At 36.6% G+C, this 26,814-nt stretch overlaps 3 long non-coding RNA genes and 1 pseudogene across 3 annotated transcripts in view; 2 read left to right on the top strand and 2 right to left on the bottom strand.

Moving 5' to 3' along the window:
• Positions 1–369: 369 nt before the first annotated feature.
• LOC119872274 lies at positions 370–9,639 on the bottom strand. The gene is made up of 2 exons (XR_005361291.1): positions 9,549–9,639; positions 370–671 (listed from the first exon to the last, which is right to left on the bottom strand). It is a non-coding gene; the product is annotated as an uncharacterized LOC119872274 (long non-coding RNA).
• Positions 6,592–12,998, top strand: LOC119876389. Its single transcript, XR_005361296.1, has 3 exons — positions 6,592–6,800; positions 8,046–8,113; positions 12,822–12,998. It is a non-coding gene; the product is annotated as an uncharacterized LOC119876389 (long non-coding RNA).
• Positions 12,999–14,814: 1,816 nt separating this feature from the next.
• Positions 14,815–15,209, top strand: LOC100684206 (annotated as a pseudogene).
• A 453-nt stretch (positions 15,210–15,662) lies between these two features.
• Positions 15,663–26,814, bottom strand: part of LOC119872277 — a 28,787-nt gene continuing 17,635 nt past the window's right edge. Inside the window, exons 2-3 of the long non-coding RNA XR_005361297.1 lie at positions 20,631–20,693; positions 15,663–16,125 (exon numbers count right to left, since the gene is read on the bottom strand). This is a non-coding gene — a long non-coding RNA (uncharacterized LOC119872277). The remainder of the gene's footprint in view (positions 16,126–20,630; positions 20,694–26,814) is intronic.

The raw sequence follows: 26,814 nt of genomic DNA on the forward strand, positions 1-26,814 counted from the left end.
TTTGTTATGCTGTGACTCACTTTTAAGTGAGATGTATCATCTTAATTTCATTTAATATAAGTTTAAAACTAAAGTGACTATCTAAATATATGAAGGCCTTACCCAGAAAATACAAACTTATTATTGATTAAATTAACTTGAAGAAATGAGAAACAGGTTAAAAGACAGAGTGGAATAAAAGACCAAACTTGCAGTACCATCAAAACCAATATGATACTGCAGAATAAAATTATCATGAAGTATGTAAAATTTATATGAAGAAATTTTTAAGTGCTATATGTAAGAAACAAAAATTGACAGAAATTAAAATGTCAGTATTATTTAAACTAGTTAGGTACATTTAATTTGATCCAAAAAATACGTCAAACATAATTTTTCAGAGAGTGGTTTCCACTTTAATTCTAAAGTTTTTATGGAAAAGCCCCAAGCAAAAATACCCAGTGCAATCCTGCAAAAGAGACAAATGAGAGGGAACTAGCTTTAACCACATGTTAAAACATCCCAACAATTAGCATTGTGGTACTAACATCTGAATATTGAAACAGTCACAAAACAGACACAGAAAATTGGTGAAAGTGATGCAGAAATTCAGCAGATGATAATTTGGGCATATTCTCTTGTGAAGGAATATGGAGTATTCAGCAAATGGTGTTTGAACTATAGGTAGCCATCTGAAAAAGAAAAGTTGAGGTCTCCTTTACATGTTATACCAAGTAAATTTCAGATGCTTCAAAGATATAAACATGAAAAATTATACCATAAAATTAAATAATAGGGGATGGAGTTAAAAAACAATATTGGAATAGATAGGTAAAGGTATTTCATACCTTTCTAAGTATGAAATAATGAAAATAGATAAAAGAAAATATATTTTAAATGTTTTTATTTGAATGTAGTTGACATGCAATGTTACATTAGTTTCAGGTGTACAATGTAGTGATTTCTCAAGTTTATACATTGCTCTATGCTCACCACAAACGTAGCCAGCCTCTGTTACCATACATTGCTATTACAATATCATTGGCTGTATTCCCTATGTTGCCTTTTATTCCCCTGACTTATTCATTACATAACTGGAAGCTTGTATGTCCCACTCCCTTCACCCATTCTGTCCATCTTCACACCTTCCTCCCTTCTGGTGTACTATCAGTTTGTTTTCTGTATTTTACAGGTCTGGTTCAGTTTGTTTGTTTGTTTGTTTGTTTGTTTGTTTGTTTGGTCATCTGTGTTTTTTTAAGGTTCAATTTGGAATGAAATCAAATCAAAACCACAGTGAAATGTCACCTTACACCTGTCAAAATGGCTAAAATAAAAAATACAAGAAATAACAAGTGTTGGCAAAGATGTGGAAAAAAGGAACCCTCACACACTGTTGGTGGGAATGTAAAGTGGTACAACCACTTTGGAAACAATTTGGAGGCTCCTCAAAAATTAAGAATAGAAACACCATATGATTCAATAATTCCACTTCAGAGTATTTACCTAAAGAAAACAAAAACACTAATTCAAAAAGATACATGTCCCCCTATGGTCTTTGCAGTATTAACAATAGCTAAGATATGGAAGCAATCTAAGTGTCCATTAATAGATGAATGGATAAGGAAGATGTGGTATACATATACAATGGAATATTACATAGCCATGAAAAAGGATGAGATTGTGCCATTAGAGACAACCTGGATGGATCTAGAGGGTATTATACTAAGTAAAATAAGTTAGATGGATAAAAGAAAATACTGATAAACTGAACTATCAACTATCTAAGAAAAAAATGATCTTCATAGAAAAACATAAGCAAAGTAAAAATAGAAATGGGGCAAAATGAGGAATGCATTTTAATATATATCAGGAAAAAATGATATGATTTCTTTAAGCCAGTTTCTTTCTCTCACTGGGCAAATATATTAGAAGAAATGAAATATATTCAACTTTACTAATAAGAGATATGCAAAATAAAGTTATGAGGATCCTGTTTCATCTCTAAGATTGGCACAGAAAAACACATTTGATGGGATACTAGGTTGCCAAGGATTTGGAGAAATAGAAAATCTCCCATATTTTCTAGTAATTGGAAATTGGAACAATTATATATCAAGGAAGTAAATGCACATACCTTTGATCCAGCAAGGTCAAATTTAGGAATTTATCTTATAGATTTCATTGTCCATGTGCCAGATGTCATACATACTAGGGTATATGTTATAGCACTTGTGTATGGCAAAAAACAAAAAAAAAAAAAAAACAAAAAACCTGTCTCTCTGTCGGGTACTGATAATAGAAATCATGGGGCATTTATATAAAAGAATATTCCATTGTCACCACAATGAAAGGGAAAATTCTGTTTGTACTAATACGGGAAAATCTCCAGATTTAGCATAAAGTGAAAAAACAAAGATGCAGAGAGTAAACATAGTTGCTACTAGTAAATTTAAATATAATGAATAAATGGGGCACCTGGGTGGCTGTCTGTTAAGCATCTACCTTCAGCTCAGGTCATGATCCCAGGGTCCTGGGATTCAGCCAAGTCAGGCTTTCTGTTTAGCAGGGAGTCTGCTTCTCCTCCTTCCTCTGTGCTAATGTTCTCTCTCTTTCTGTCTCTCAAATAAATAAATAATCTTTTATAAAAAATATAATGAATATATATGTATATTTTATCTGTCTCAGGAAAAATACAGAATAAACTAGTAGTATGGTCACAACTGAGGATGGACCTGGGTAGTTGACATGAGACTTGAGAGTATGGCTAACTTTAAATCATATTGTTGTGCCCAAGATTGTGAATCCGAGAAACCACCAAGGAGCCAACACTGATGCAAGTACACGAGAGTTTACAAGCTCGAGCTTGGGTCCAAGTATACTCCATACAGCAGAGCAGGGGCTTGGACCCCGAAGTGGGTTACAGCTGGTTTTTTATGGGCTCGTCTTGGGGATTTTCAGAAGGGGTGGAGAAAAAAAAAGTTTTTTCTTTCCAATATAGGGAAAGGGTGGGGGAGTTTCTTAAGATCTGATATGGGATTCTCTGCCGAGGTCATTCTGAGCTATATTGTCTTTCCGATATGGGATTAGATATGGGATTCTCTGACGAGGGCATTCTGAGTTTTGTTGTCTTTCTGATATGGGATTCCCTGCCTAGGATATTCTGCAGTTTTTCCTGTAAAGTTCAGCTCTTATTCCCAGGGGCCTAAGATGGCTGTACTTGTGCTAATGCTAAACCTGAGGTGGAATGGCCTTAATTTTTCTCGGCCTCCACACATATATCATCTTCCATGCCTCTTACAATTTGCATGGCATATATCTTTACATATTTAGAAATGAAGACATAAAATTACTAAAATTAAAACTAAAATAATAGTACATGGAAAGAGAACATTTAATGACAGGATGGGAGTGTTTGTGCTTCTTGAAGCAGTATACCTGAATGCAATAGGAAGAATCTGCTGATTACAACAGGGAGCTGGAAATCATAAGATATACATCCTAGGGATGCCTGGGTGGCTCAGCGGTTGAACATCTGCCTTTGGCTCAGGACATGATCCCAGGATGTGATCCCGGAGTTTCAGGATCGAGTCCCACATTGGGCTCCTTGCATGGAGCCTGCTTCTCTTCCCTCTGCCTATGTCTCTGCCTCTCTCGGTCTCTCTCATGAGTAAATAAATAAAATTTTTATTAAAAAAAAAAAGATATACATTCTAATCTTGTTTTAATTATGGCCTTTCAGTATTCTAGTTCTTTTCTTGTTTACTTAGGTGTAATTGACATATGATAGTATATTAGTATCAGGTATACAACATAATGACTCAACATTTGTATATACCAGGAAGTGATCACCACAAGTCTAGTTATCATACATCACTACACAAATTTATAATTCATTTTCTTGTGATGAGAACTATTAAGATTTACCCTCTTGGCAACTTCCTTTTTTATTTTTATTTTTTATTTATTTTTTTTACTTCCTTTTTTAAAAGATATTTATTTATGAGAGAAAGAACACAAGTAGAGGGAGGGGCAGAGGGAGAAGCAGACTCCCCGCTGAGCAGGGAGATGAGGGACTTGATCCCCAGACCCTGGGATCATGACCTGAGCCAGACGAAGGCAGATGTTTAATTGACTGAGCTACCCAGGTGCCCTCTCTTCGGCAACTCCCAAATACATACTACACTATCATTGATGATAGTCACCATAGTATACATCACTCTAATTTTTTTTTTTTTTTTGATATATGGTCACCTGGGAAGTTTGCCGGAATGCCCCTAAGTTCCAGTCCCATGCTTATAAAAGGGGTGAATTAGAAGAAAATGGTTCTTCAGAATCAACTAGATTTTCCTGGAATTCCTTTCTAGCTGCCTCATGCTTTAAAATGTGATGCAGCTAGAATAAACTACTTGTGATTCTCCAAGGTGCACATGTTATCTTTGGACTTTGGGCCTTTGTAGATAGTATGCAGACTTCTTAAAACAGCTCTGCTCCTGGGGCAGCCCCGATGGCTCAGTGGTTTGGCGCCACCTTCAGCCCAGGGCATGATCCTGGAGACACAGGATCAAGTCCCACATCAGGCTACCTGCATGGAACCTGCTTCTCCCTCTGCCTGTGTCTCTAGCTCGCTCTCTCTCTCTCTCTGTCTCTCATGAATAAATAAATAAAATATTTTAAAGCAAAACAAAACAAAACAAAAAAACAGCTCTGCTTAACCATATTCTCCTTATATGCTAGCTTCTATCCCTTCTCAAGTCCTGACTGCCCAAGGCTAGATGATATATTCCTCCTCTGTATTCCTTATTGTCACCCCTATCAGAACACTCTTTATCTAATTGTGAAATTGAAATGACCTATTTACAGCTGTATCCCCTCCTCTGTCTCTTTCTCTCGGGTACTTGGTCTTCTTTATCATCTTATCTTTAGCTCCCAGCAATAGCCCACCACATAAACACCAGTTTTCAAAAAAACATTAGAATAAATATGAGAGCTTCCATCCTTATGGGCCTCAGTTTACCATGTTTTCACCATATTAATGTCTGTCTAGAGTTCTCAAAAGGAAGGATACGGTTTTAGGAACTGGTACAGACAGGTCTCCTTGAGGCAGAAAGGACATGCATGCTCATCTGAACCTGCCACCCTGTTCTCTCTAAGGGAGTGGACCATCTATATGCCCGTGTATTCCTCAAACTTCTTCCTGTGGCAGTTACCCAGGAACGCAGTCACTACATTTGGCTCAGAGGCCAATTATGACATTTAAATAGTTTTTTTAAATGCCATAATACCGCACACCTCTCATTCTACTATAGTTTTTTTCAATAAGTTCAGGCTACCTCTGCTGAAATAAAATGATACTATTTATTTGTTTCCACTGCATTTATTACTAATATAAAAAATGTTAAAATGAAAAAAATATTCATATTCAGTTCTCTAACAGCTCTCATCTTCCCTCTTGCCCACATAACTCCTGATCCATTTCCTTAGGGCCAGTTCAAAACCAAACCTGTCCACTGCCCTTTTCACAGAAAAGCAGTGCGAGGGATGTAGGGAAGGTTGGATGAGGGCAACAGTACCATCCAGCCAGGTTCCACCCAAAGGTAGGCCGGGTGGAGATTCACAGAATTCTGATCAAAGGGCTGGTGGCCTCACAATGATGTACTCTAACTGAAGTGGGCCGGAGAGGAGATATGGTAGCCCGTGAGAGACGTTAGAAGACATCTCATGGGCTTGTGCCAAACCCAGAGAACTCAACACCAAGAGAATGGGGAGAGGAGACCAGGGAAGCAGTCTTGTAGAAAGTTTCACAGTTCTCCCATATTGCGAGATGCAGAAAAGCGGGCACCAAGAGCCTCATTCATTTTTGCAGAAAAGCTTACTCTAGTGTTGGGAAGTCACAAAGATGCTGTGGACACTGAGAAAGGCTACCTAGGAGGGGATGCACAGTTTCACAAAGCACAGTGATCCCAGACCAGAGCAGTGGGGATCATGCCACCAATACAGAAACTACAAAGTCCAAAAACAAGGGGAGTGGCCTTTCAGGGAGTAACTCTGCACCAGTCATCTATACTTGACCCAAGGTCAACTTGGTGAGTTTCACAGAACACCTAGTAACTTTGGGAGTAGGGGCTATCACATAAACAGGACTTTAAATAAGCAGCTAGAAGAAGGGAATGATAGGAAACTGCTCCAGGGCTCTCAGGAATGGAGAGCAGTACTGGGGGCTGGGTGGACAGATGCACAAGAAACAGCATTAAAGAGGTTTCTTATCCAGAAGTCAGTTGGCGAGGGGGAAGAGGATTCAGGAGGCAGTTGAAGGGGGCAAAGATGGGGTCCTGAAGGTGAGTCTCTGGAGGCTGGATCAAAAGAAAGACCATACACTGGCTACCAATGATGAAATGCAACTCTGGACCCCAAATGGGGGAGGTGGCAGATATAGGTGGGTGTCAGTGACTGCGGGTGGTAAGGTGATGATCTCAGGGTTGTGAAATCATGGAACAGCCTCACAGTAGCCATCACAGGGCCACAGGGAAATACATGGCTAGGTCACAAAGGGCTCCTTCCATCCTGGATGTGAAGACACAGTCTCACTGAGAAGGCCCTGGACTCCTGGGTGGTAGAAAGCACAGAGATCCTCATACTACCAGTGGCCCTTTTTGGCAATATGTCAGTAGACAGGGCTGTTGGATTTGTCTTCCATAACTTGGGGGCAATCCTTGGGCTGGCAGGTATTTTTGATAAGAGACTAACATTTGAGTGAGGATTTCTCTGCTCTTTGTAAAAGCTTCCTCTGGAAGGACCCTCATGGCCTGGTCCAGGAAAACGAGGTTCAGTATTGTCCTCCTGCCACCAACCACAACCATTTCTTTACTATTGAGTTGTATGAGGTTATTGTTGTTGTTGTTGTTTAAGATTTTATTCATTTATTTGAGAGAGGGAGAGAGAGAGAGGGAGAGCACAAGCACGGGGGTTTGGGCGCAGGCAGAGGGAGAAGACTCCCCACTGAGCAGGGAGCCTGATGCAGAGCTTGACCCCAGGACCCTGGGATCATGGCCTGAGCTGAAGGCAGATGGTTATCTGACTGAGCCACTCAGGTGCCCCATGAATTTCTTTTATATTGGGATATTAGCCTTTTACCAAATAGATGATTTACAAGTATTTTCTCAAATTCCATATATTGTCTTTCTATTTTGCTGATTGTTTTGCTCTGCAGAGGCTTTCTAGTTTGATGTAGTCTCACTTATTTTTACTTTTGTTTCTGGAGCTTTTGGTGTTATCTGACAAAATCTTTACCAAGACTATTGCCAAGGAGCTTTGGACCTATGGTTCCTTCTAGTAGTTTTATAGTTTTCAGTTTTGCATGTGATGATTCTCTAATCTATTTTGAGTGGGGTTTTGTGAGTGAAATAGAGGTTCAATTTCATTCCTCTGCATGTGGTTATATCTTTTGCCAACACCATTTAGTGAGTTCACCATGCAATCCTTTTTCCCCACTGAAACTTCTTGGTTTCCATATCAAATATTAGTTGACTGTGCATGCATGGGTTTATGTCTGGGCTCTCAATTCTATTCCATTAGACTATATGTGTATTTTTATCCTAGTCTCACACTGTTTTGATTGCTATAGTTTGGTACTAAAGTTTGAAATCAGGAAATGTGATGCTGCTAGCTTTGTTTTGCTTTCTAGGATTGCTTTGGCCATTTGGGATCTTCTGTGGTTCCATATAAATTTTAGGATTACGTTTTCTATTTCTGTCATTGGAATTTCTGTAATTTGGAAAAATGGCATTACAATTTTGATAGGGATTGCATTGTTTGCTAATAACTGATTTAGAATTTTTGCCTCCGTATTTACAATTGACATAAACTTTTTTTTATACAACTATGGTCGTCGTTGGTATTAAGTATTTTCTCAAATAATGAATTGGATAACATGCCTCATTTTTGATGCCCAACAAAAATTTATGTAAAGACTATTATTACATGTTTGTTTGTAGTAATCAGAGTTAAATTATCTAAGCCTAGAGGTTTTATTTAAAAAAAAAATTTCACTGATTCAATTTATTTAATAGTTATTAGAAGTTTCCAGTTTCCAGGGACAGGAAGCATAAATTCCCTCAGGATATCATTGTGCATGATGGTGAGTCCACTCATTATTCTAGCTCTTGTTCCTAAAACTTATGTATTAATCTTTGGGGGACACAACACTATATAAAGTTTATAGATGTAAAGTGTATACTGACCAATGCACACTTAGAAATTCAGATATTGTTAGATCCTGCTTTCTTCTCTAGGGTAGCTTGTATGGATAATTAATGCACCCAAATAACGAAGTCTAACCTCTTTAATTGTGTGAACTTTCTGATGCCCCAAAATGACAAAAAAGGAAATCTTAAGCCAGAGGAGTAATGATTTCCCTTTATAAATTGGACTTGAAGAGGCTTTGGATGTGTACTATTTAATAATGAGACCTCACATTTAAGTTAGAAATTTAACAATTCCTCCACTTAAGATGGATCATTCCTGACACGTGTTGGAAATGTGTAAAAGGACTGCACTTGAGGTAGGGTGCACTTATATATGCCTTCAATACACCAAACCATAGGCTACAGAGAGGTCACACCGGCTGACTTGTTCAGATGTTCTCCAGATTGGGTTTCTGGAAGAAGGGTGAGGTGTTTTTCACATTAGTACATTAGTACATTTACTTTAACCTATTATAGGGGAATCAGAACAATCTGAATCTTTGAAGGGTCCCCCTGAAAAAAGAATCGGAAAGGCCTAGGACTCCACCTGTGGTCACTATCAGAAATGTGACACAAAGCTATCTTACCCCATGTAACATATACTTAATTTTTTTTTCTTTTAGAGAAGGAGGGTAGGGAGAGGAAGAATCTTTTTTTAAAAAAATACTTTATTTATTTATTCATGAGAGACACACAGAGAGAGAGAGGCAGAGACACAGGCAGATGGAGAAGCAGGCTCCTCGCAAGGAGACTGATGTGGGACTCGATCCCAGATCTCGGGATCATGACCTGAGCCAAAGACAGATGCACAATCACTGAGCTACCCAGGTTCCCTGAGAGGAAGAATTTTAAGCAGGCTCCATACCTAGTGTGGATCATAACACAGGGAAGGCTCCATCTCACAACCCTGAGATTATGGCCTGAGCTGAAATCAAGAGTCAGACCCTTAACCAACTGAGCCACACAAATGCCCCTGTCTTACTGCATGTGAGGGTGGATGAAAGGAGAGAGGCACATGGCCTGAACCTCTTTGGAGAATGAGCACAAAGGTTCACTGAGAGAATAGCTTAAAAGACGCTTTTGTCAACTCATAAATATCTTATACTGGCACTTTACTATTCAAGTCTTATTGGAGACTCTCCTAAATATCCATCCTGCAAATTAAAATCCTCTATAATTTCACTTTTCTCTTTAAGACTTATGTTTTCAGAGCAATAAGATTGAATTTAAGGTATACTTTCTCTCTATTGATACAATTTTCAAACCAGCTTGCAGGCAAGGTACCATATTTATCACAGCCAAACCACTAAGCAAGTTCCATCATCTTACATTTTATGTAGATCTGAATTTCTCTTCTCTTATTCTGTATTTTTCAAAGCCCAGCAAATGCAAGGTGATTTGGGTTTTAGATTGTTTCTACTCTTATGTCACAGTGGCTAAACTCTCCAGTTCTAGAATTCCCGAAACCTGTGAATTATGTCCCTACAAGGCTATTACTTTGCAAAACATGCAGTTTTTAACTGAACAGTTGCATTCACAATGTTTCTGAACCAAATTTGTTTTATGTTTGTGCTTTTCTGGAAGGGCTGATACATATGCTGTTTTGCGGTTTTTCACTAAACTTTGTACAGCAGGATGTTAAATGAGACTCTTCCTGACTGAGAACTTCCGCTGTGCTTTAAACAAGAGTGCACTAGGTGCCAAAAACTACAATTTCTAAAACAATATGCCACCCCCATTTTTGGAGTTAAATTAACAAAATATGAAAAAAGTCATCTCTATTAGATTAAGACTCATTAGCTTAAGTTTGAGTTTTAGAAATTTAAACAAGTTTAAGAAACTATTTTAATAATTGTTCTTTTACTAGTAGTATACTCTTGTTTAGAGTTATAAAATATAAAAAGCTATTTTTCATTGCAGCATTTACAATAATGGAACCTGGAAGAAAGTCTCTAAATTTTGTTTTCATTGCTAAGTAATAAAAACATCTTGCTAGACATCCAAAATAATTAGCGAGCCTTAGACCTATCATCTCTAGATTTATATCTTTATAGCTTCATAAACAAAATTAAAAATAACAACAAAAAAATAAGAGAGAAAGAGGAAGATTCTTTGATCCAGTTGGTGATGAAGGACTCTTTTTATGTGGGCTATAGTCATGTGTCCACCCTTCTCCTATATCAGTGTCTATGTTTCAGAAAGTAGAGGGCCTCTATACTTAGCCCAGCTTGGGTTCAACCCTTAAAAGGACACGTTTAATTTCAGGACTCATAAAAATATCTGTCTCAGGGGCACCTGGGTGGCTCAGTCAGTTGAATGTCTGACTCTTAATTTGAGCTCAGGGCATAGTCTCAGGGTTGTGAGATTGAGCCCCATGTAGGGCTCCATGCTCAGTGGGGAGTCTGCTTCTTTCCCTCTGTCCCTCCTTCCCACATACACACTCTCTCTCTCTCTCTCTCTAAAATAAATAAACAAATCTTTAATAAAATATCTGTTTCAGATATTGTTGCATGTATTTTTACAGTAATAATAGAAATGTCAGCTCTACGAACTATAAGGTTCTATTATCAAAATGAGCTCATGACAGCCTTGCTAGACCTTAGATTTTTCTAGCTGCTCCTAGAGCTAGCAATGGTCATGTGATTTTGTTTGCATATGAGATACAAGCAGAAGTGCACGTAAGTCACTTGAGATTCTGGGCCATAAAATTTTGCTCATGTGCTCCACCAGTTCTTTTCCCTCCTATTAGATAAGATTTGGCAGCAGCTGAGGTTTGACCTTGCAGATAAATAAGCTTTCTTAGTGGGTCAGAACAGCAAGATGGAATGAACCTGAACCCCTGAACCACCCTGCAGAGCAATGCTTCCACATATCCCTGGAGTGGTAGAACAGTAATATGTCTTCTAAGCTGTGGGAGCAATCTCTGAAGTGACCTCTGTCTCCAGTGTCCTCACTTTACTCTTTCTCCTCCTGCCGTCAGCATGTGAAACTTAGTACTGTTCTGAGCACAGCTAATAACCTTCAAAGCCTCTATATTCTATATGCCTTGGAAATAAATTCCATAACTCAGGTCCCAACTCATCTATCAGCCTCATCCTTAATGAACCTATGGCTATAGTGAACTCCAGCTAATTCCTAGCATTTGCTCACTACCATTGTATATTTGTTCAGTCCCTTCCTTTGGTCTAGAATACATTTCCTCCAATTTCTCTTTGCTGCGATCTGAGCCCTCTTTCAAGATCTAGCAGTAATGGCACCTCCTCTGTGAAGCCATCTAAAATCCTTCTGGATATAATTGTTGCTTTTGCATCCAACTAAGCATTTTTTGAAGATTTTATTTATTTATTTATTTATTTATTTATTTATTTATTTATTTATTTATTTTATTTATTTATTTATTTGAGAGAGAGGGAGAAAGAGAGCACAAGCAGGGGAGCAGAGGGAGAGGGAGAAGCAGACTCCCTGCTGAGCAGGGAGCCCAACACAGGGCTCTAACCCAGGACTCTGGGATCATGACCTGAGCTCAAGGCAGACACTTAACCAACTGAGCCACCCAGGTGCCCCCTATGTACTTAATTTTTAACATTATTTTAGTAGTTATCACATCTTATATAATAGTAAAATATTTGTCCTTTTCAAGATGCAGATTAGCCAAGAATGAGAGCTTTTCTCTGTTTTTCAATATATAGAAGCAATGGAAATGCTAGTTTTGAAGGACTGGACAGTATATAATAAAAACAAATGGGCAAAATGTAAAGTAATAGCTTTTGTCTGCAGACTTTGGGCTAATGACAAAATCTCAAATTTGAAAATTCCTTAACTTTAAATGAAATATCCTCAAAAGGTTTGATGATATATATAAAATATACTTACAAAAGTAGAGATTGACAAAAATTTACTCGTTTAGATATTTGCTATCTTGAACCAGATATCATAGACAATGAAGGGTGACCAAACTAGCTAACTATTATTTTAATTTCACAGATTAGATCTTTGGGTCAAGGGCAAACATGCTCTTTCTAGTTAGCCTCACTGCCAGGCATTGAATCTGTTCCTGGAATGATAGGGTCAGGGCAGCACACATGGGTGGCTCAGTGGTTGAGTGTCTGCCTTTGGCTCAGGTTGGGATCCAGGGACCCTGGGATTGAGTCCTACACCAGGCTCACCACAGGGAGTCTGCTTCTCCCTCTGCCTGTGTCTCTACCTCTCTCTGTGTGTCTCTCATCAATCAATAAATAAAAACTTTTTTAAAAAGGGGGTGGGGGTTCAGGGCAAGCTGAGGAATGGCCAAAAACTAGGATGGTACATACTGGAAGTGGCTGTAGTCACCATCAAAGATGTATCGTGAGACAAACCATACTCAATTCTGGGTGGAATGGAGGAAAAGTCACAGTCAGCTGAACCTGTGCTAAGGGAAATTAACAGAGGGACATCAGGACCTCTTAAGAGAATGGCATTAGTAATCCTTTTGTCTTTTCCACATTCACAAATATTTAATGCTAGCATCCAGAACCCAGGTCATAGAGGAAAGCTTCTATCCTTTTGATATAAATCATACAAATATAAAAATCTCCATATTTTAATTTCTGTCCTTCTCTCCAGGCTCAAAAATACTAACTGCTGAACAAAGGGCAGCTATTCTCTCAACTGGCTCAGCCTACTCTGATTATAGACAAGATGACATATTTATTACAGCTATCTCACCAAGCTGATTCATTGGCTCAAATTTGTACTGTAAAAGTTTCTTCTTTCTTCTTTTTTAAAATAAATTTTCCTAATCCAAACAATATCAGAGTATTTGTTTTGTTGTGTTTAGCTTTCACAGTAGCTAGTACCTCTTTCTTTTGTTCAAAAATATTATAAGGCTATAAATTTTGACTCTAAAATTATTTATTCCTTTATCCCCAGATTTTTATCAGCTGAAGAATTGCATTAAATAGATTGATGACCTGAAACTCTTTAAAGCCTGCATTTTCAGGAACCCCATGCAGATCAGGATATCATTGATTTGGAGCTCCTTCTTCATATGTTTCAGGATGCTAAATGGGGCTCTTCCTATGGGAGGTCCACTAAAAGTCCCAGACTGAGAACACTAGGTACTAAATAACAACTAATTCCAAAGCAAGGTGCCATACCAGCTTTTAGAGAGTTAGGTTATACTCAAGTCATTAAACTAAAGAGAAAATCATCAATTATATCAATTAATGAAAAAGAAAAGCATTTGACAAAATCCAACACTTACTCATGATGAAGCTTCTCACAAATGAGGAATTAATGGGTACTGCCTCAACTTAAAGAATAGCTGCAGAAAACCTACAGCTAACATCATCCTTAATGGTAAAAAACTAGATGCTTTCCCACTAAGATTAGGAATAAGGCAATGATATCTGCTCTCACCACTTCTATAAAACATCATACTAGAAGTCCTAATGAAGTAAGACAAGAAAAAGAAATTAAAGACATATAGATTGGGAAGGAAGAAATAAAATTATCTTTCTTTGCAGATGGCATGATTATCTACATAGAAAATCTCAAAAAATCAACAAAAACAAAACTCCTGGCACTAATAAGTGATTGTAGCAAGGTTGCAGGATACAAAGCTTACCAAAAAAATCAATTTTTTGCTTATTATCAACAGTGAACACTTGGAATTTAAAATTAATAACACAATACCATTTATATTAGCACCTCTGAAAATACTTAGGTTATAAATCTGAAAAAAAAGTACAAGATCTATATGAAGAAAATAACTCTGATGAAAGAAAACAAAGAAAATCTAAATAAACAGGGAGATAGTCCATGTGATGAATGGGAACACTCAATATTGTCAAGATGTCAGTTCTAGAGGTTAGTATAATCCCAGTAAAAATTCCAGCAAGTTATTTTGTGGATATTGAAAAATTGATTCTAAAGTTCATACAGAGAGGCAAAAGACCCAGACCAAACAGCAAATATTGAGGGAGAAGAAAGTCAGAAACTAAAACTACCCAACTTTAAGACCTGCTATAAAGTTACAGTAATCTAGAATGGGGTGTTTTGACAAAGGAGCAAAAGCAGTTCAATGGGTAAAGAATAATCCTTGCAATAAATACTACTGGAACAACTGGACATCCATATACCAAAAAGAAAGAGAATCTAGACTCATCTGATAATTTTCATGAAAAATGAACTCAAAATGGATCATAGATATGTTCACATAAATGTAAAACATTAAACTATAAAATTCCTAAAAGATAACATAGAGGAAAACCTAGGTGACCTTAGGTTTGGTGATGACTTTTTAGATAAACAACCACAAATCACAAGCCATGATAAAAAAAAAAAAAAATTGATACTTTACAATTTAAAACTTCTGATCTTCAAAAGACACTATTCAGAGAATGAAATGACAAGCCACATTAGAAGAAAATATTTGCAGAATATATATCTCATAAAGAACTGGTAACCAAAATATACAAACAACTCTTAAAACTCAAGAATAAGAAAACAACCCAATTTGAAAATGGGCAAAAGCTCTTTCCCTGCGACCACCAAGTTGCGTGGAAGCAGAGACTCAGGTGCGGTCAAGATTTGGCTACACTCTTAATCGACAGCCATGGCCTAGGAAGGCATTGCTGCTGGGGTGTAATGGACGTTAATACTGCTTTACAAGAGGTGCTGAAGACTGGCCTCATCCATGAAGCCCTAACACATGGAATTCATGAAGCTGCCAAAGCCTTAGACAAGTGCCAAGCTCATCTTTGTGTGCTTGCATCCTACTGTGATGAGCCTATGTATGTAAAGTTGGTGGAGGCCCTTTGTGCTGAACACCAAATCAGTCTAATCAAGATTGATGACAACACGAAACTAAGGGAATGGGTAGGCCTCTATAAAACTGACAGAGGGAAAAATCCCATAAAGTTGTTGGTTGCAGTTGTGTGGTGGTTAAGAACTATGGCAGAGTCTCAGGTGAAGAATGCTATTGAGAAATACTTCAAATGCAGGATATGAACAAATAAAAAACTTTGTTTTTGTTCCTCAAAAAAATAAAAAATAATAAAATAAATAAAAATGAGCAAAAGATCTGAGCAGACACCTCACCAAAGATTCACAGATGCCAAACAAGCATATGAGAAGATGCTCCTCATCATATGTCATTAGAGAACTGCACCTTAAAACTACAGTAAGATGCCACTAAATACCCACTAAAACAGCTAAAATCCAAATACTGACAAAGATGTGAAGTGGTAATAACTTCCATTCATTGCCGTGAGAATGCAAAATGCCATTTTGGACAACATTTTTGTAGTTTCTCTCCAAGCTTACCATTATTACCATCCAATCCAGGGATCATGCTTATAGTTATTTACCAAAATGAGTTGAAAACTTAGATTTACACAAAAACCTACACATATATTGAAAGTAGCTTTATGAATAATTACCAAAAGTTACAAGCAACCAACATATGCTTCAGCAGGTGAATAGATAAACAAATTGTGATATATCCAGTCGATGGAATGATATTCAGTGCTAAAAAGAGGTGAGCTATCAGGACACGAAAACACATGAATGGGGCTGAGTACATTCTGCTAAATGAAAAGAAGCCTGTTTGAAAGGCTTTTTTTTTTTTTTTTTTTTTTAAATAAAATTTATTGTCTTCTTCTGCAGTAAGAGGCCCTGCTGGGCCCTCGGACGCCCTCTCCCACCCTGTGACTACTTGTACGCGTTGGCCTTGTGCTTTGGCAGAAAGACGAAGTTGGGTGGCACAGGTCCCAGCAGCATCTCACTGATCTGGATCCAGTCGGCTGCCTTCTGGCTGGCCATGAGCGTCTCCAGGTAGTCTCGGCCCAGGTAGTAGGGCGACCGCTCGTTGATCCTCTGCGGGAGCCTCTCCAGGAGGCCCACTGTCATCTATCTATAAGATATTCTGAAAAGGCAAAACAATGAAAATACCAGTGGTTCTTAGGGGCTCAGAGAGAGAGAGAAAGAGAGAGAGAGATGAATAGGTGGAATACAGAGAGATGAAACTATTCTGTATAATACTATAATGGTCATTATATATTGGTCAAAACCTATAGAATGTACAATGCAAAGAGTGAACTCTAATAGGAATTTAGCTAATCTATAAACCACTGACTCATGATTTATTTTTTTAAAGATTTATTTATTTATTTACGATAGACATAGAGAGAGAGAGAGAGGCAGAGACACAGGAGGAGGGAGAAGCAGGCTCCATGCCGGGAGCCCGACGCTGGACTCGATCCCGGGACTGCAGGACCGCACCCTGAGCCAAAGGCAGGCGCTAAGCCGCTGAGCCACCCAGGGATCCCCCGACTCATGATTTATAACAAATGTACATGCCAATGTAAGATGTAAATAATTGGGGAAATTTGGGAGGTGAAGAGGGTTTAAGGGATATATGGAAACTTTACTTTCTGCTTATTTTTCTGTAAACCTAAAACTTAAAAAAAAAAGGTAGACTTTACTATTAATTTAAAAAATGTGTAGGGCATCAAATAATGTAATTTCAGTTCCATCAAACTGACATTTATTACATTCTGTTACTTTAGGAAGGCATTTTTAAAGTTTTATTTTAATTCCAGTTAGTTAACAGATGGTGTTATATTAGTTTCAGGTGTACAGTAGAGTGATTTGTCACTTCCATACTTCACCCAGTGCTCATCACAACAAGTGCACTCCTCAATCCCCATAACCTATTTAACCCATCCCAATAAGTCTTATTACAGAAGAGTATGGTGGTAAGAGAAGAAAAACCCTAAAGACCACAAAAAAACTGCTAAAACTAACACATGAATTCAATAAGTCACAGGACATAAAATCAACATATAGAAATCTCTTGCATTTCTGTACACCAATAATGAAGCAGCAGAAAGAGAAATTAAGAAATTGATCCCATTTACAATTGCACCAAAAACAGTAAGATATCTAGGAATAAACCTAATCAAGGAGTTGATAGATCTGTACTCTGAAAACTATAAACATTGATGAAAGAAATTAAAGATACCACAATGAAATGGAAAGACATTCCATGTTTATAGATTAGAAGAACAGATACTGTTAAAATGTCCATACTACCCTAAGCAATCTACACATTTAATGCAATCTCCATCAAAATAACAACAGCATTTCTCACAGAACTAGAACAAACAATCCTAATTTGTATGAGACTACAGAAGACCCCAAATAGCCAAAACAATCTTGAAAGAAAAAAAGAAAAAGCTGGAAACCTCATAACTCCAGATTTCAGGTTATTTTACAAAGCTATAGTAATCAAAACAATATGGTACTGGCACCAAAATAGACGCACAGATCAGTGGGACAGAGTAGAGTCCAGAAATAAACCCACTACTATATGGTCAATTAATCTTTGACAAAGGAGGCAAGAATATGTAATGGGAAAAAGATAGTCTTTTTCAACAAATGGTGTTGGAAAATTGGACAACTACATGCAAAAGAATGAAACTGTATTGCTTTCTTATGCCATACACAAAAATAAACTCAAAATGTGTTAAAGGCCTAAATGTGAGACGCAAAACCATAAAAATCCTAGAAGAGAGCACAGGCAGTAATTTCTCAGACATTGACTATAACAACATTTTTTTAGATGTGTCTCTTGAGGCAAGGGAAACAAGCACAAAAATAAACTATTGGGACTTATCAAAATAAGAAGCCTCTGCACAGCAAAGGAAACAACCAAAAAAAGAGACAACCTATTGAATGCGAGAAGATATTTGCAAATGACATATCTGATAAAGGGTTAGTATCCAAAATACATAAAGAGATATAACTCAACACAGCCAAAGAATAAATAATCCAATTTAAAAATGGGCAGAAGCCATGAACAGATATTTCTCAAAAAAAAAAAAAAAATACAGATGACCAACAGACAATGAAAAGATGCTCAACATCACTTATCATCAGAAAAAATGCAAATCTAAACCACAAAGAAATATCACTTCACAGCTTTCAAAATGGCTAAAATACAAAACTCAAGAAACAAGTGTTTGTAAGGAGGTGGGGAAAGAGGAACCCTCTTTCACTGTTTGTTGGTGAGAACACAAACTGGTGCAGCCACTGTGGGAGATAGTATAGGTTCCTCAAAAAATTAAAAATAGAACTGTTCTAAGATCCAGTAATTTTACTACAGGCCATTTGTCCAAAGAATACGAAAACACTAACTCAAAAGGACATATGCACCCCTATGTTTGCTGCAGCATTATTTGCAATAGCCAAACTATGTAAGTATCCACCAATAGATGAATGGATAAGGAAGTGGTATATACATAGAATGGAATATTATTCAGCCATAAAAAGAATAAAATCCTGCCATTTGCAACAATGTGGATGGAGCTAGAGAGTATAATGCTAAGGAAAATAGCCAGTCAAAGCAAGACAAATACCATATAAATTGGAGAACTGAATTCCTCATTTAAAAGATTATTCAACTCATGATTGGAAAATGTTTGCAGAGACTAGCTTTGGTGCTTTGCACTACAAACTGTGTTTTATATCCACTATAAACATATACTGGTGCTGAAGACCTTAAGATGTGATCCCATATGTGGCCTCTATCCCTACACCATTACATCATGATTCATGATCAGCAGTAGGAAAACTCCCAACAAGCCATTATTACTGCACCATGACAGGTAGCTATTTATGAAAGTAACTGCAAGCCAAAATACATACATATCCCGCTAGACCCAAATTAAATGTATCTTAACCTCAGCCGTTCTTAGCAAATACCCAAAAATTCCATAGCAAATTTCACGTCATGTGACACAAGGAAAAATGGAACTAAGAGGAGCTGACGTGGAAAGAGGTGGCACTATACATGATTGCAGGTCACATAACATTTTTAAACAGATAATTAACAGCTTTATTGGAATATAAATCACATACATACAATTCACAAATTCAAAAGGTACAACCCAATGGTTTTTAATATATGCACAGAGTTGTTGCAACCATCGCTACAATCAATTATGGAAATTTCCATCACTCCTAAAAGATACCCAGTATCCATTAACAGTATTTCTGCTCAATAACCTAAGTAACCAACTAACTTTTTAGTCTCTATGGATTTGCCTGCTGAGGATATTTCATATTAATAGAATTTAATGGGTCTTTTGTGACTGGCTTCATTTTGTCAAGAGTATATACTTAGAAGCAGAATTGAGAAACTGTGAAACTGTTTTCCAAATTGGCTGTACCATTTTACATCTCGACCAGCAGTGTAGGAGGGTTCTGATTTCTCCAGAGGCTTGCCAACACTTTTTGTTACCTGTCATCTTGTTTACCCACCTTTGTGGGTATGAAATGGTACCCTATTGTGATTTTGATTTACATTTTGTTACCTGTCATCTTGTTTACCCACCTTTGTGGGTATGAAATGGTACCCTATTGTGATTTTGATTTACATTTCCCTCTTAAGTAATGATTTTGAGCATATTTTCATGTGTACTAGTATTTATATATCTTCTTTAGAAAAATGTCTATTCTTTATATATTCTAGATGAAAGTATTGAAGGAGATTTGGAAGATACAAGTAAAGACAATGCAGTTATTCTCGGGCAGTTGTGGCTTCATACACAGTGGTAGTCAGATGTGATGTTTCAGCAGACTTGTCCAGGATCACTTTGAACAAATGGCACAGGAACTCAGACTTCCCCACAACAACAGTTTTTCTACCCTCACCAATGCTTTAGATTATAGTGGTTAGTATTTATATCTCCATTCTCTCCTGGCTCTCCTCTTTCCAGACTTTCATACCCCTACACCCTTTTGTCATTAAGTTGTCATTATTTGTCCTGAGTAGTCACATACTTCCTGCATAAAACAGATTCTCTCTATAATGCTTGGTGGTGGCTCTGTTTTCCTGGCTGAATCACCCAACATTGTATAAGGATAAAATTCCAATAGCAGATAATTTAAACATGTAAAATGCTCACTTCCCTGTGCCTCTGCACTGTTCACACTGTATAAACATTGGACAAAAATGGGTAAGTCATTTGATTAGGATATAACATCTATAAAGCCATGGGACTAACAATATTTAAGGCATTTTTATTTAACATTGAAATAATGCTCCACAGTAAGATCATTGTATATATTCTAATCCTAATTCGATATTTTACAAGAGGGCATGAAAATGAAGAGAGAAATTAAGTAAAGTACTAATAATAACATAAAGTATTAAGCATTATTATAAATTTTGTATCCTGAAAACTTAACCCAAAGGGTCATATATCTATCAAGTTGAGAAAAATGTCTTTGTTATTTAATTGTTAAATAAAAGAGGTACTAATTTTTAAATGTTAATATTGACCATAATGACATTATATGACTTTTATACACATCATCTCAATTAATTCTCAGTTGTAAAACTAATGAGTAGCTGAATAGGCTTACCTACTTGGTAAGTTGGCACCTTCCTCAAGTTTTTCTTTCTCCACATTTCCTAATTTGACAGAGCTGGAAATGAAGTACATTAGATGACCTTATTACTCCTCATTTTGGCTTCCAGATCATTCCTCCTCTTTCATTAACCCTTCATTTCCTCCCCACCACCAAAAGAACACAAACAACAAACAAGAAAAACAAAACATATTTAGTGTCATTGGACTATACTAATTACTCCTTATTCCAGGCATCCTGATCTCCCAATCCTTTCCTTCACTAAGGATGTTAGCACCAGCTGTTCTCTTTCCACTAATACTCCCATTGCAAGTTTTGGGGCCTTAAAGATCCATTACACAAGCATCTAATGCCCTGATCTTTCAGTTCCTGCACCTCCTCATATTTGAGTCTTTTCTGCCATTTTATGTTATCCACATTTTCTTACCAGAAATTACTACTTCTCCATTATCTCAGTTTTGAGTACCCCCATGCAATCAGCTCCTCTCAAGACCTTCTCTATGTTGCTTCATCAAACAATCAATTTTCTGGCTTCTTTTCTATTATATACTATATGTTGCTTTATTTCACAGTCTTATTCAGTTTTCTTTCTAGACTCACTCTACTTTTTTTAAAAGTAGGCTCCACACCCACGGGGAGCCAAATGTGGGGCTTGAACTCACAACCCTGAGATCAAAACCTGAGCTGACATAAAAAAATATCAATAGCTTAACTGACTGAGCCATCCATGTGCCCCTAGAATTTGCTCTGCTGTCTTAATCTCCAAATATTGTGGCTCTTCTGTTTGAAATCTTTCTTTTCTTGTGCTCCATTGCCATGGCTGAGGTAAATATATAAAAGTGATCCCCAAGGGGAGCCTGGTTGGCTCAGCCAGTTAAGACTCCAACTTTTTTTTTAAGATTTTATTTATTTATTCATGAGAGAGAGGCAGAGACACAGGCAGAGGGAGAAGCAGGCTCCATGCAAGGAGCCTGATGTGGGACTTGATCCTGGGTCTCCAAGATCACAGCCGGGGCTGAAGATGGCACTAAACCGCTGAGCCACCAAGGCTGCCCAAGACTCCAACTCTTGATGGAGTTGATGTCAGCTCAGGTCTTGATCTCAGGGTTGTGAGTTCATGCCCCACATTGGGCTCCACCCTGGGTGTGGAGCCTGCTTTAAAAAAAATAATAAAATCCCTGAATTTGTATTTCCAGCTCTAACTTTACTTATGTGTTTCAAACTTATAAATTCAGTTCATTGTCTGACATCCCCATATCTCATCCTGTAATTATTACAAGCTTAACATATCCAAACTAAAACTTCTGATTGTCTCCTGTGGTCCTAAATGTAATCCTTCCACAATCTTCTCAATCTTGGTGAATAATGACCACTTTAATCTATCTTTGATTCCTATTTTTTTTAACTATTTTATTTATCCATTCATGAGAGACACACACAGAGAGAGAGGCACAGAGACACAGGCAGAGGGAGAAGCAGGCTTCACGCAGGGAGCTCGATGTGGGACTCGATCCCCGGTCTCCAGGATCACACCCTGAGCTGAAGGCGGCGCTAAACTGTTGATTCCTATTTTTTTTTCTCAGGCCTCAAATTTAGTCCAACAGCAAAACCTGTGAACTCTAAATTTGACAAACATCTAGAGTCAGACAAAATCACTCTTTCTAATCCATGTCCATATCATCATTCACATAGAATTCTATACTAAGTTCTTAACTTGCCAACTATGTTCAGTCTTAACCTTTCTAGACCTAATTTAGTCCTAGGGTTTTTTGTTTTTTAAAAATTAATCAAAATTTCATATACATAAAGAATAATAACCAGATTATAATATTATGGAGATTTTCAAAAAGTAGCATGTCTTTGTTCTATTATGTAAGTCAAGGAATAGGATTTTACAAATATGCCCAGAAGTTTAGTCATAGCACCCTCTAGATTTCCACTCCGTCCCTTTTCCACAAAGAAACTGTGGAAAGCAATTTCTGATACTGGCTTTCAACGATCCCTGCCTCCTATTATTCACACTCTTGTCAATTGCCTCTGCCTTGAGTGTGAGCTGAGCCTAGTGAATTGCTTCTAGTGAATAGAATATCGTAAACATGAGATGTAATTTCTATGACTAAGTAACAAAAGATTGCTTTCCACCTTGATAGCTACTTTCTCTCTCTTATTGCCTCTCTCTCTCTCCTCCATTCTCTTTTCTCTCTCTCTTTCCTCCCATCCTTCTCATTCCCTTTCTTGGCTTGCTCACATGGTTGAAGCCAGTTACCATGGTAGAGAGACCCACATGATAATGAATTAAGGATGGCCTTCAGACAACAACCTTCAAGGAATTGAGATCTTCAGTTTAACAAACCATAATGAAATGAACCCTGACAACAACCACATCAGTGATTTTGGGAAGTAATTTGAGGAAGTGATTCTTTCCCAATTGTGCCTTGAGTTGACTACTATCCCCAGTTAGCACTGTGAATACAGCCTATAGGAGACATGAAGCAGAGGACCCAGCTAAACCATAGCCAGATTATTGTGACCTACAGAAGCTTTGAGATTATAAATATTGTTATTGTAAGCTGCTAAATTTGGGGAAAATTTGTTATGCAGTAACAGATAACTAACACAGAAACTTTTATACAACTTCTAACACCATAGATGGCTATTGTCTGGTTTTTGTCTTTACATAAATTGAATTATGTAAATGATTCATCACATGTTGGCCTCTTTTGTTCAACATTATATTTTTTAAAAATCATCCAAATTATTGGATTCAGTAATAATATTTCTGCATATAACAAGGTGAAATTCTTTGCTCATAGGGTATCTGTTTGCTTATTTTATGATAGGTAATATCAGTTTTTCAATGTGATTGTCCAAATTTATACAGTCATAAATGATGTGTAAAATTCCCAGTTCTCTACATTCTTATCATCAGTTAGTAATGCTAGACTTGTAAATTTTAGTCATTACAGTAAGTGTATGATTTTAATCGTGGGTTTAATTTTTATTAATTAGTGATAATTAGGAAGTTTGAGTGCATTTTCATGTTTGTTAGTTTTTGCATACCTTCCTATTCAGTGTTCTTGCGTATGTGCCTAATGGGTTGTCTGTCCCTTTTTTTTTTCTTCTTGATTTGGAGATTACTTTATATAACCTATATTCCATATTTTTTCTGTTAGTATTAATTTGCTTTTTAATTCTCTTAGTGATGTCTGAATGAACATGAGTTTTTAATAGTAACATAGTTACATTTATCAATTATTTGTTTACAAGTTATTGATTTATTTTTCCGTTTGCCTGACCTGGAGGACATGAAAATAATCTCTTTGATTTTCTTATAAACATTTTATTGTTTTGTCTTCCACAATGGGATTTATAATCCACCTAGAATCAATTTTGTAATGTCAGAGGGTAAGAATCAAGTTTTTTTTCCCCATGAGTATGTAATATTAACCTAGCAGCATTTTTTGAGAAGACTGTCTTTTTGCTATAGTTGTCATGAATCAGTTTTCCTTACATATGTGAACTAGGAATTGTATGAAATATATAAATATACAGAGAAATAACACTCAAAAAATAGTTCTTCCAATTCATCAGCATATGTCCCACAGTGTGTTAGCCCTTTTAAGTCTTTCAGTAATATTTTATATATTGCAGCATATTCTTTATACATTTTGTTAAATTTATTCCTGAAATTTAAAATAATTTTTGCAACATAAACATATATATTAAAATGTATATAATATAAATTATGTATAAAGATAAATTATTAAAATAATAAAATTAAAAGAAGACAACATTGTACAATGAAAGCTATAAAACTGAACTGAAAAAATTAAAGACACAAATAAATGAAAAGACATCCCATGTTCATGAATTACAAGACAATATTGTTAAAATGTCTGTTCTATGCTACATGACCTACAGATTCAGTGCAATTCCTATCAAAATCCCAATGACATTTTTTTGCAGAAACATAAGAAGCATCCTAAAATTAATATGGACTTTCAAGGAACTGGAATAGCCCCAACAGTCTTGGAATTAAAAAAAAAAGAATAAAGTTGGAGGCCACACATTTCCTTATTTCAAAATGTATTATAAAGCTACAGTAATTAAAGCAGTCAGGTACTGGCATAAAGATAGACATAAAGACAGCTCAGAAATAAACCCTCACATATGTGGTCAAATGACCTTTATTTATTTTTTTTTTCAAATGACCTTTAAACAAGCTTATCAAGACCACCCAATGGGGAAAGGACAGTCTCTTCAGCCAATGATATTGGAAAAACTGAACATCCATATCCAAAAGAATAAATTTGGATCCTTAAAACAGGTATAAAAATTAACTCAAAATGCATTAAAGAACTAATATAAAATATAAAACTTTTTAATTTTTTTATTTTGTTTATTTATTTGAGAGAAGGAGAAAAAGGAGGAGCAGAAGGAAAGGGAAAAGCAAACTCCCTGCTAACCAGGCAGCCAGACATGGAGGTAGATCCCAGGACCCTGAGATCAAGACCTGAGCTGAAGACACCTCTATAAAACTTTTAGAAGAGAGCATAGAGGAAAACTTAATGACATTGGATTTGGCAATGATTTCTTGGATATGATACTAAATCACAGGAACAAAAGCAAAAGCAGAAAAAAACAGGACTACATCAAACTTTAAAACTTCTGTGCATTAAAGGAAACAACCTATTGAAAAAGCAATGCAAAAGAATAAGAGAAAATATTTGAAAATCATATATCTGATAGGGGACAAATGTCTAGAATATACAGGGAGCTTCTACAACTCACAAACACAAGGAAGAAACTCAGTTTAAAAAATGTTCAAAAAAGTTGAACAGACATTTCATTAAAGAAGATGCAAATAGTCAACTAGCATATGATAAAATGCTTAATACTACTAATCGCTAGAGAAATGCAATCAAAAATATAATGAGAGATTATCTCATGCATATTGGAATTCCCACTATCAAAAAATTAGAAAAGAACAAGTATTTATGAGAATATGGAGAAATTGGAACTCTTGTATAATGTGGATAGAAATAGAAAATGAGGGCACCTGGGTGGTTCAGTTGGTTAAACATCCAACTCTTGATGTTAGCTTACGTTGTGATCTCAAGGTTGTCAGATTGAGCACCAAATCAGGCTCCATGCTGAGCATGGAGTCTGCTTACGATTCTCTCTCTTTCTCCCCCTCTCTCTGCCCCTCCCCCTTCTACATGCACTCTCTCTCTCTCTCTCTTACTCTCTAAAAAAAGAAAAGAAAGAAAGAAAAACAGTGCACTTGCTACGGAAAACTTTAAGATGGATCCTCAAAAAATTAAAAATAGAATTAACCATATGGTTCAGAAATTTTACTAATGAGTATGCATATAAAAGAACTAAAAGCAAGATCTTGAAGAGATATTTGCATACCCACATTTATTGCAACACTATTCACAATAGTCAAGAGGTAGAAGCAACCCATATGTCCATATGGACAGATGAATGGACAAAGAAAATGTTGTCTATCTATACAATGGAATATTATTCAGTCTTAAAATGGAAATCTGTCACATGCTACAACAAGGACTAACCAGGAAAGCATTAAATGAAATAATCAATTACAAAAGACAAATACTTTATAATTTCACTTATATGAAATATCTATGGTAGTCAAACTCATAGACACAAAGTAGAAATGGTGGTTGCCAAGGGCTGGAGTGAGAGTAGAATGGAATTTACATATACTCTCTCTATGTCTACACACACACACACACACTGAAAGTTGTTTTTCTAACCTGCTGGTCTTGTCTCCTGTTGTATATGAGACTCAGTGACCCCAACTAAATAAATGAACTCCTGTTATTGAGTACTCTAAAATGTTCTGTGTGGAGCTCTCCATGTGAAAAGAGCTTAATGTAAAAACATTCTAAACCTATAATTCTGGATAACATTTGAAACCATTAAATGAACATATATATTATATATATATATATACATATATATTTTAATGTAATAATACTAACATACAAATTAATTTGATCTGTCTTTTATTTATTTAGAAATTTTTATTTTATTTATTTTTTTGATTTTTTTTTATTGGAGTTCGATTTGCCAACATATAGTATAACACCCAGTGCTCATCCCATCAAGTACCCCCCTCAGTGCCCATCACCCAGTCACCCCATACCCCCAC

The sequence above is a fragment of the Canis lupus genome, chromosome 6 (genome assembly GCF_011100685.1).
Source record: "Canis lupus familiaris isolate Mischka breed German Shepherd chromosome 6, alternate assembly UU_Cfam_GSD_1.0, whole genome shotgun sequence".
NCBI lineage: Eukaryota > Metazoa > Chordata > Mammalia > Carnivora > Canidae > Canis > Canis lupus.